Raw genomic sequence first — 12781 nt, forward strand, 5'->3', positions numbered from 1 at the left:
AAATGCTGATATATGTCAGATTACTGTGGATTCATTATTATTTGTGGATTCATTATTATTTGTGGATTCATTACTATTTGTGGGATACCAATTTTTGTGGATTTCGTGTGTAAAGTTGAATTACGAATTTAAATGTTTAACGAATCACAATTTTTTCATAGGCTTGTATGCAGATTTTGGCAAAACCATGAAATCAAATATCCACGAACATACAATATTTCCTCAAACCACGAAAATTGGTATCCACAAAATAAATGATCCCACAGTAAATGAAAAAATGTAAAGTAAAGGTCGCTGATAATATTATACAACAGTAATCCAACAAAACAAACCAAAAAAAAAATTTATGTTTTTGCTCCGCCTGTATATCCATGTCTCCATAGGGTCTTGTAAGGGCTTTCACACATACAATTCTTGTCAGATTTTTATGAAATTTTTCTCAAATGTTTATATCAACAATGTCTCAGACAAATTTGAAAATCAATGCCGATCAACTTTTTTAAATGAATTATGCAAAGTTGCATTGTATGAGCTTTCAAGCCTACTTTTCTTGTAGGACTTTTATGAAATTTATATCAAAGCTTTATATCATATCAATGTTTAATTTTTATAAAAGATTTAAAACAGCAATGTCTTAAATGAGTTAGAAAATCAGTGCTGAATGATTTTTTTACAGGAGGTCTGTACGTTGGAAATGTTATTCTATAGAAAATTGCATTTTAAGTGCTCTCAAGCCTACATTCCTTGTGATATTTATAGGAAATTTATCGAAGATTGATATCAGCAATGTTTGGTAAATTGGAAAATCAGTGCTGAATAACTATTTTTGCAAGAATTGTATCCCTTTGTAAAATGTAAATTATATAAAAAAACTGCTTTATGATTTAAAACTAAGGAGTTGTAGTATGATTGCCAATGAGTAAACTATCCACCACAGTTCAAATGATGAAGATAAAAGCAATTATAGGCAGCCATATGGCCTTCAACAATGAGAAAAACCCATATCCTATAGTCAACTAAATAAGGCCCTGACATGAAAAATGTGAAACAATTCAAAGGAGAAAACTAACGGCCTAATTTATACAATGCAATTTACGAAACAACAAATATGACAGACATGAACCTACACAACCTCTGAAAGACAGGCTCCTGACTTGGGATAGGCACATAATGAATGGTTTGTTTAAACATGTTTGTGAGTGCTCAACCCTCCCCTTACTTTGGACAGTGGTATAACAGCACAACATAAGAACAAACTGTAAAAATCAGTTGCAAATGGCTTAACTCAATAAACTGGTACAAAGCACAAATAAAAAGCAATGTTTCATGTCAGTTTTTTATCAAATTTTAATCAAAAGTCTGTATCAGTTTAGTCTTAAACAAAATTCGATAATCAGAGCTGTTAAAACTTTTTTTTACAGGTGTTATGGCCCTTGGAAATATCTAACAATGCAATTTTTGATAATTAATGTGTAAAAATTGCATTGTAAGCTATCTTAAATCTTTATTTCTTAAAGGATATTTCTGTAAAATTTATAAAGAATGAAGAAAATATATATTGCAGTTATTACTCTCGGACATATAAAATATATGCATCTGTGGACATTGGAACATTACTTTCTTTTTTATAACATTGACTTTTAATGTAAATAAAGTAAAAAAAAAATTGCAAGGATTGAATAAATGTTTATCTTTCTATGCCCTCTTTTTTTTTATTTTGATGCAATATCTATTATGGTTTGATGACAGACGATTGACACTTTAGTTTTTTTAATTCTCTGCTCAATTATAGTTTTTTATTTATATGAAATATTTAATGGGACTACTGGTATAAGATATGAATTAAAATGCCATCTCTGATTTCAAATTTTATTCAGGTAACACCAAGAACATTAAGAAAACGGAACAGCAGGAACACAGAAATGAAGGAACAAGGAACAGAAGATGAAGAGAATTCATCTCAGATTTCTGATAATGGTGCCAATGATTCAGATCAAACAATCCGTCCAATAACTGACACACAGACAGAACAATCGGAGGTAAAACAAATAAATAAAATATGTTTTCTCTTTCCCTCAAAAAGTGGTGGAAGAAACAGTTTTATTGTACATCAGTGACATATTTCAGTCAGAACATACTGTAAATTCAGAATTTGATGCATATCACTAATTACTGGTAAAAAAAGTGAGATCTTATTAATGCAATTGCAATCATTTTGTGAAGGAAAATCACTTCTGAAATTATAAATGCAAGTTCAGAGGCAGATTTAAGGGGGGTGGGCAGGGGGCCCGGGTCCCCCTTTTGTGGGGAAAATTTGGTTGATTATATAGGGAATCACTGAAGCATGACTGGAGCGGGCCCCCACTTATGAAAATTTCTGGATCCGCCACTGAATTTTTTATTATTTCAAACCTGAAACTGTTGCATTTTTCACCTAAACAATAACCTTGCAATAATTTCTGAATTTACTGTAACCAAAAGTCAGTGTGCAATAATATATCTCATGGCACCAGTGCAAATAAAGCTTAAAATAAGTGATGTCATCAGTGACAAAGAGTTTTTAAGTGTTTTAAGCTTTGCTATACAATAAAAAGGTTATTGCATGGATAATTGTAAATATTGTTTCACATAGAGAATATATATTGCACTTGTAAGCTTGTGCAATATAAAAATCTACTCAGGACAATATTCACCATATTTTCATGCAATATCCTTATACATGTATTAATGTCTACATAATTTCAAAAGAATTTTGTAGAAAAAGAATGAAAAAAATCAATTTGAGTGACTGTAGAACATTATTTACTATAGAAGATAACAGACAGGTGATCATACAACAGGTCTGGGATAAACAAATAATATACATGTATAGTATTGTAATTCACAAACAAACTGAAAAATTCATGGGAGACAACTCTGGATATTAAATTATTATATGACAGTGTAATTTATTTTATGTACTTTAAATTCAGAAAATTATGCAATATTTCTATATAACAAATAATTTCGACTAGGTATGTAAAATTTAAATTTTGATAACATTATATGAATGCAGCGTTTCCTGAAATGACAATAATTAATCTCACATTTGTGTCTTTTGCTCAACAATTGCAGTAATAAATGGACCCAAATATTTCTGAATTTACAGTACATTAATTATCATTACATCCCAACTCCTTTGTTCTAACAGGGGTAATCTGAGCCAGATCACCCCTACCAGATCACCCTACCTTGAGTTTCTTTGTTCTGCATGCTTTCTTTTTTTTTCGGGAATGTCGAACACACAATAAAACTTAGAAATATTTAAGCGGAATAAAGACTTACTTTCAAAATTATGTAGAAAAAATCCACTAAATTTCCAGTGTCTATGGGGGGAATCGAACTCAAGACCTTTAGCATATAAAGCCACAATTCATACCCCTACTCCAGCACAACTGGATACAAACTCACTGTTAATTTAACATATTTAAACATTATATCCGGGGCTCATAAAGGGTATATACTATATAGTAATATAGAAAGTATATTATAGTTATTGTATGGCATTCTAAACTAGATGTTATGAAACATAAATGTTTTTTCATATAGTCTAGAAGTGCTGGGATGTAAAATAGTTATCCCACTCGGACTTGGTGTGTCAGCGTAAGATCACCCTCCAGCCTCATGGGATAACTTATTACAGAATCTGGTTTAGCTAATCAATTTTTATTTTTCTATGTGATGTGGACTATTGTTTGTCATTTCACATTTTTCATTGGAGCCTTGGGGTGCTCTGTCTTTCCTCTACTTATTTTTAGCTCACCTGGCCCTTTTCTCATCACTTGGCATCCATCGTCCTTCATCAGCGTCTGTTAACTTTTACAAAATCTTTTCCTCTGACACTACTTGGCCGATTGGAACCAAACATGTCCACAATCATCATTGAGGTATCTAGTTTAAAAAGTGTGTCCGATGATCCTGGCTGCAGACCAACATGGCCAACATGGCTAAAAATAAAACCTAGGGGTAAAATGCTTTGTTTGGCTATTATCTTGAAAACCCTTAAAGATAGAGAAAATCTGACAGGGCAAATATTTTCAGAATAATGAGATCTACCTAAGGTGTAATGACATCAAAACTGTCGGACAACTTCTTATAGGAGTTATTGTCCTTAAACGACAAATTTTACCAATTTTTTCATTTTTGCCCATTATCTTGAAAATTATAATAGATCGCAAGAAACATTCAGTAACAAAAGTGATCAGCAAGACAAGATCTACAAATAACAACACCTTATTAAAGTTATTGCCCTTTAACGATGATTTTCCCTATTTTTGGTGTTTTTGTCTGTTATTTTGAAAACTATAATAGATGGATAGAAATTTTGAATAGCAAAGATGAACAGCAAGACAAGATCTACAAATAAGTCAGTTTGACCGAAGTTGTTGTTTGACTACTTATTGAAGTTATTGCCCTTTAGTGACGATATTTCCAAAATCAATCAGTTTTGCCAATTATCTTGAAAAATATAACAGATATATAGATAAAAACTTTAAAAGCAAAAATGATCAGCAAGACAAGATCTACAAATAAGCCATCATGGGTGGAAATCTCTTTTATTGGAGTTATTGCTCTTTAATGATAATTTTTACCATTTTTTCTTTTTTTTTGCGTTTTTTGTCTATTATCTAGAAAACTATTATAGATAAATAGAAACTTTAAAAATGAAAAATGATCAGCAGGATAAAATCTTCAAACACATCAACATGACTGAAATTGACAGTTAACTGTTATTCCCCTTTAATGATGATTTTTACAAAAAAAAAGTGGCAGTTGTTGAAGATGCAGGTGGATGGCCCAGACTCAAGTTTTTATTGCCAGCTATATTTTGTTGTGTTGTAATTTTTTTTAGAGATTGATACTTATTCTCTGTTAACATCAGACAATATCTTTTAAATGAGGGATTGAAATGTCTGATATTTGTTGTCTTGAGACCTCTTTTGATTGTCATTTATTGTTCTTCTCCATTGTCGTGGAAGCCATAATATCATATTTTCAGCATATAGATCCTTTTTTTTCAGATATATACAATTTATGTGACTTAATGATAAGTGTTTCTCTCCAGCTTGCAGTTCATTAAAAATTCAGACACTATTGCAATTTGTTTTGTCAATTCAAACTGTTCAACTGGTCAGAAATTTTAACCAACTGCAAAGTCAAGTCATCAAAGTGGAAAGTGATAAAATAAAGCATACTTACAGTCCTATAAGTCATGAAGACTTGAATTCCACTTCATGAGAACTATAAAAATGTAAAATTTAAAAATCCTAAAGGAGTAATTGTCCTTAAATGACTAAAATGATAAGGGTCTTGCACAGTTGGTTATAATAGATGGAGGAAAACTGGCAATCATAGTCAATCAAAATTAAAGTAAGACCCACCTTGTCACAAGCGGAGTTGAAACTCACTCTCACTCAGTGTTACCAGGCTAGTGGTCACTGTAGATGAACTCCTTAGACCACTCTGCTATGAGGCCCCTATAGTGATAATAGGCATTTGAAATTGAAGTTTTAGCTAGAAATAGAGGCTATTTTAAGCCATAAACTGTGATTCATAACAGAAGTCAGGAATAAAGCTGCAATAAGAGGGGCACAGTTAGTCCTTATGGAAATATATTGTAACAATAACATGGTGGTATTCTTTATCTCCTCAATAAGCATAAATATTATTAGGCAAAAATACATCTATCACAGCACACATTAGAACAAACAAGGAACACCCATACTGTATAGTAAGCTATTAAAGGCCCATAATGACAAAATATGAAACAATTCAAAAGAGGAAACCAACGGCCCTGATTTATGCTAAAATATTAAATGTAAGCCAGTAAGGTAAAACTATTATGCCAAACAGCTACCGTTCATAACAGGCTCCTGGTTTGGGACAGGTACTAAAAGATTGTGGTGGGATAAAACTAGTGTGTTATGCCTCAACCACCCCCCCCCCCCCCCAAAAAAAAACAACACACACACAAAAAACCTTGATTAGTAGTGTAAAAGGCTAACAGCACAATGTAAGAACAAACTGTAAAAATCAGTTGAAAAGGGCTTAACTCATCAGATAATTACTTAGCAAAAAAACACAAAAGACAGCAAGTACCAATCTAAGAGTACTCACAGTTACTGAAAGCTAGTTTGAAGCCCAATTTCCAATAATAAATAAACCATGCTAAACAAGACTGAAATATCAATCAGTACACCTCCAATGTTTTAGTGTAAAGACATGAAAAAATGACAAAGAAAAGAATGCTTTTATGTCTATGTCACCATTATTAATTATGAAAATAAGAAGATGTGGTATTATTGCCAACGAGACAATTCTCCACCATTATTGATATAAAAATAAGAAGATGTGATATGGTTGCCAATGAGACAACTCTCCTCAAGAGACCAAATGACACATAAATTAACAACTATAGGTCACCGTACTAAGCTCACTTTAATTAAAAACCTATATGGAAAAAAAACTTTGTGTATCTATCCAAAGCATCTTTTTTCCTTATAATAACTTAACATTACTTTGGATTAGACCTGAATAACTTTCCAAACTTTCAAGTTATCAAATAGTACCATGAACTGAAGGTCAAGTAGGATTATAACTGTTTTTTAGTTTTTTCCTCAAAATGGTAAAAAAGGTAGTTTCCATCTGATATGAGATGGTGCCTTATAGGCTTTTAATATTTAAATATTTTTTGTTCCTCTCCAGTATGCTCTTCACGGAGCTCTTCTAGCCATTGCCAACTTTTTTCCTTATTTAATACAAGGAGAAAGTCAAACAAAAACAAAAAAACAAATGGTACCATGAAGTTGAGGTCAAGTAGGACTATTACTGTTGAAATTACAATTATTATCTGATATGAGATGGAGCCTTATAGACTTTTTTCAAGTATGACATTTTTTTTTTATAGAGTTAGGTTTATATATAGAAAAGCACCTGTATATTTAGTTACTTTTTACTTTTTACTTTTTACTTGCAGGTTAACGTGCCAGAGGAATTAGACAAAGAAGAGGTACTTCTGACTGAAAAGTCTTTAAGTGTGTTAAAGGAGGGAGAACAACTACTGACACAGAAGCCTTCAGTAGAGCCAAATAAGGAATCAATAAGTCACACAAAGAAATCTTTGGAAATTATAACAAAGACGGAGATACTGGCAGCAGAGAAGTCAATAGATGTATCTATTCCACCAGAGATACCACCTGAAAAGTCATCATGGATATCCAAAAAAGATATACTGCTATCGGAAATGTTATCAGATGTGTCCACTAAAGAAGATACACTGCCACTAGAAAAGTCATTGGATGTGTCTACTACAGAACATATACTGCTACTGCAAAAGGCACTCAAATCTAAAAAGTCATTAGATGTTTCCACTAAGGCAGGGACACCTGAATCTGAAAATTTGTCAAAACCAGAAATACAGGAATCTAAAAAAACTTCAGAACCATCCAATAAAGCAAAGACACCTGAGTCTAATATGTCATCAGTAGTGTCAAATAAAGCAAAGACACCTGTGTCTAATATGTCATCAGATGTGTCAAATAAAGCAAAGAAACCTATGTCTAATATGTCATCAGATGTGTCAAATAAAGCAAAGACACCTGTGTCTAATATGTCATCAGATGTGTCAAATAAAGCAGAGACACCTGTATCGAAAAATCTAAAAAGGAAACATAGAAAGATAACAACTACCTCCAATGATACAGTAATGGATGTGTTTGATAAAGCAATTACAATTTGTATCGAAGATGAAGAATCTGATGAGGAGGATGCTGGGAAACAAAAACAAAATTGTAATGAACAGGTTCAGAGAAGTAAAAGAAGTTTTAAAGAAATCATTGAACTTCGTAAGAAAATAGGAAATATTGAGTTTAAATCTGATGAGAAGGCTGAAAATGTTGAGAGTAAAAAATGGAAAAAAGATAGGGATGTACAGTTGATCACTCTTTCTGATGATAATCTATCACAAGAATGTATGAAAACAAATTCAGCAAAAAAAAATACATGTAGAAATCAATCTGAAGAAAGTAATCTTGATGAGGATGATGATCATTCTATAGACAATATCATACCTAGTATTCAGTCAGATCCAGTTCTACATAAACACCAAGAACATGTATCAAGGCAGTATCAGGGTTTTCCACAACCAGTTGATAGTCACGATGAAGATGCTATAGCAGCTGCCAGACTGATGACAGACATTGCTTCTTTCAGAAACATATCCTATGCACCACATTCAAACGGTGCTGAAACTCATGTCACTAATTCACGATATGGTTATTGTAGTTCTGTAGACCAAGGCGAAGTGTACACTAGACCCAATTACCATGGAAACTATCCTCTTCAGGCAATGTATGGACAAAGTCCATCAACTGCATGGCAACCAAACATGTTCAGACAACCATCACATGATCCCTATGGACAGTGGGAGGGAAATTTTCAAAATATAGCTATGTATGATAGTAATAATAACATAATCAACCAAGGTCACCCGTCATATCAAAGCCCAGAAAACGCACCATATGGAAATGTAGGAATGCCAGTAAGGATGTCAGGGAGTAATACAAGTCAGCATAGAATGTCGTACGAATTTGATGATGATGCTAGAATGCCACCAGATTATAGAAATTTTCACCCACTTCCTATGGGTGTACCACTTGATTATTCTGTATCAGGAGTAGGTATGTCAGGTCAGAATATTCCATTTCAAGAAGTAGGTAATGTTCCAATAGACTGTAGAAGACAAGTCAGAAATATTATTCTGTTAGATCAGAAACATGGCAAACGTAATTTTGAAGATGATGGTAGCAGTCCTACAAAAAGAAGAAAACGCTCAAGACAACAACAAATACCACAAGATTCTGTAGCAAACTATGATGAAATTGTGAAAAATCTGTTTGTTCCAGCACCTCCAACAAAGACCGTCTTGATTCATCCAAAATTTATGTCAAAGGATCGTGGGTCAAAAGTGGATGTTGATCCAACTCATGTAAGATCAATCAGTCATAGAGGTCTAATATGTAAATATATTGACTACTTATTGATGGAGAATGAGTATATTACAGAGATATCTAAAGCTGTATCTCTTCCTATGGATAACTGTGTCATGGATGATCCATATCTAATGGATGTCATCAGGGTCAAGATACCATTTCCTACCCCTAAGTATATGCAATTCCTGAAGGATTTTTACCCTGCTATACAGGTTGATTGGAAAGCATTAAATCATCAGTTGGATAAATATAGATCTGGAGGTGATGGCGCTGAGAAGTTCCATTCCTATTATCTGGATAATCGTCCTGTACCAGTTTTGCTAGGAGAGGCTTTCTACTTTTTCCAGAGGGAAGGTGATAGAAAAGTAATGGAAGAGAAAAAGAAGTGTTAAAAAATGCAAACTATGTTTAGACTTTTTTACAGCCGTATAAAATATTAAGAAATTGAATGCTGTAATTTGTGTTTTTGTTTTTTGTTTTTTTATTTGTTTTTTTTGGAGGGGAGGGGGAAGAGAGGGCTATCTGATGAACATTTAGATAAAGCTTGATTGTTTCCCTTTTATTCACCTATGACAAATAAGGGTTACAAGAGCGCAATTATTTGTTTACCTTTTACTGTCAAGTTTTTTACTCAGAATAGATATTGTTCAGCTTCTAATTGGATGATACAGGATTGGAATTACTTTTAATTGAAAGCTTTTCCAATTAGATTTAAAAAATCCAGAAAATCAAATTCATCTTTTACAAAGTATAGAAAATATATTCATTTTCTGGACGTCAGAGCCATTAAATATTTGCATTTTTCATTAATCGAAAAAAACTGCATTTTAAGTCAAATTCTGTCGTGTGGTCATCTATATTTTTTTACTGTTAGGCAAGGCTGACATTTCTAGTAACAGGAATTGCTACCCATTTTTTTATCTAGTGTGTGAAGCCATTGAGAAATAAAATATGGAACACCACTGGTACCCTATGGAAAATGCATTACAAATAATTGTACTCTTGTAACCTAATTGACCAACTAACTGTCAAAATATTACCTTCTAGAAAAAAATATTAATTTATCATAACATTCTAAAATAAGCAGTTTGCACTTAATAGTGACTTATTCAAATGCTAACATTTAGGAATATGAAATTCACTAAAGCATCATAAATAGTAACGGTCGGTAAGGTTTGAAAGGAAACCTTGACTTAACTTATTTTTCTGCAGGCATAATGTATCAAGATCATGGTTTTACTATATCTGACCCCCACACCCCCCCCCCCCCCCCCTTTCCCCCCCAAAAAAAAAATATTTCTTTTTAATGACTTCTACTACAATTTAATTCTACTTTAGTATTTTTGTAAGTAATCAGGGGCTGGTCCAGGATTTTGGAAAAGGGGGAGCGTTATTCAATAAAAGAGGGTGTGGATTGGCCAAAAATATAGGACCAAAAAAATAATGAATACAGAATAATGAGGTGTTAGAATATAAAGAATAGAGAATAATGGGCAAAATTATAAAGAATAGAGAAAAATGGCCTAAAAAATTAAAGAATACAGAAATGAAGGACACCCCATTCAGACCCTCATGAAACTCAATATATTTTTTGGGACGAGTTTACTGTAAAAGCTAAAAAAAATCATATAAATTGAAATAAACTGATATAATTATTTTTTCAGACGATCAAAAGGTGGGGGCTCTCCTCCTGGATCAGCCACTGGTAATACTGTTTTAAAAAAATTGCTTTAGTTTGAAGAAAATATATGAAGAAAATTCATGCCTGTTTTATTTGATATGCAGGATGCCTCTGGATTTCTATGTAAAAGCCAGATAAAGAGCTCATTAGTACATATAATTCTAATGTTACTTCTTATGCCCCATTTATGGGCATTATGTTTTTCGGTCTGTATCTGTTTGTCTGTCAACCAGTCTGTCTGTCCCGTTTCAGGTTATGGTTTTTGGTCAAGGTAGTTTTTGATGAAGTTGTAGTCCAATCAACTTGAACTTAGTACACATGTTCCCTATGATATGATCTTTCTAATTTTAATGCCAAATTAGAGTTTTGACCCCAATTTCATGGTCCACTGAACATAGAAAATGAAAGTGCAAGTGGGGTGTCGGTGTACTATGGACACATTCTTGTTAGTTATTGCAAAAACAAATTATAGATAGTTTTAGTATATATCAGTACTGACATGATTTATCAGCAAATTTTTAAATTTTATCTTTTTTATTTTATTGACTGTCAAAGTGCTTTATATTTGTGTTTTAAGTGTCAGACTTGTGTGTACTGTTTGTTTATTATTTATTTGCATGCTTGAATTTTTGTTTATTTGTTACTGTATATATTTTTATATAACCAGTGAAAAGCTCATTTAAGGTTTTTAATTTGTTTGAGATAACTTTGTCAGTAAGAAATTATAATTCAAACTTCATTGACAAATGCCATTGATCAAGTTTGAATTATTACTGAGCTAATATTTATTTTCTTCAAACTTAAGAAGCATAGTATTTTAAAACACAGCAAAAGATTGGAATTATATAAATAATATTGTATTTTTTTATAGAACCTATGAAATTGATACAACTTTTCTTTCATATGATAAGGGAGATAACCTGCATACATTTTTATTTTCTTCAGTTTGACTTGCAAAAACATTTTATTCAATCAAAACTTATCAATTCATGAAATAAAGCATGATGCATATTCATGACATAATGCTAGCTGATTTTAGAGTATCTTAGTCATTAGTTTGTTTGTTAATCATATGCTGAGAAAACAGGCCTTATTACATGTCTGTATAATGTTTTTTATTAAGTTATTTCTTATTTAGTTTTGAATTGTTATTGATTTCAACTGCATAAAATTACAGCAATGGATTGTTCTACATGTTATCAAATGAAATGATGCATTGTATTTATATTTTCTAAGAATTGTGCATATCCTAAAAAAATTAACAATTTTCCATTTTGTTTTCCATCATTTTTATTGACTTAATTTATGCAAAAAATTGTATTTTTGCACATTTATACAATAAATCAATTCTGTACTAAGGGAATCACCTGGGTTTTTTTTGTAACAGAATAAACAAAATTGACAGCAAAAAAGTAAGCTCCTTTCTTTCATAAGCAGTTTAGCACTTGTTCATTTTTCTCAATAAAATTTACATGATGAAAGATTAAGTTATTTCTTAAGTATGACACTTCAATGGATTCTAACAGAAGTACCATGACAGGTGCCTCTAGTGGAGCAGAAACTGCTGATCCCCTGTGATGAAACGCGCTGCTCTACGCTGGATCCTTTCTAGTTGGTTGATGTTGTTTGTTGTATATGGGTTCCATACAATTGCCAATTGTCTTTTTTTTCTTTTGACCCTGATTTATGTCTTCAACATATGAGGGTCTGGATGGGTTACAGAACTCAACTGAATTTTTAATGCAATCAATGAAAAAAACATTGAATTTTAATGAAATGATTATAAAAATATTTTATGATTGCCAATGAGACAACTATCCATCAGAGATAAAAAAAAAAACAAAGGTAAAGGAATGATAGGTTAGCATACGGCCTTCTACAGTCAGAAAACCCATACAAGCAGTCATAAAATTATTATTTATCTTTTAAACATTGTTGTTGTATTCATGAATTATCTCCTTTTTTGACAATGTTTATTAATTTCTACACTTTGTCATTAACATGCAGCCAAAATATATGTACATTTATAATTGATGTGATATGCAGTCAACTGTATATTAAAATTTCCTGA

This window comes from Mytilus californianus, unplaced genomic scaffold (genome assembly GCF_021869535.1).
Source record: "Mytilus californianus isolate M0D057914Y unplaced genomic scaffold, xbMytCali1.0.p SCAF_75, whole genome shotgun sequence".
NCBI classification, from domain to species: Eukaryota; Metazoa; Mollusca; class Bivalvia; order Mytilida; family Mytilidae; genus Mytilus; species Mytilus californianus.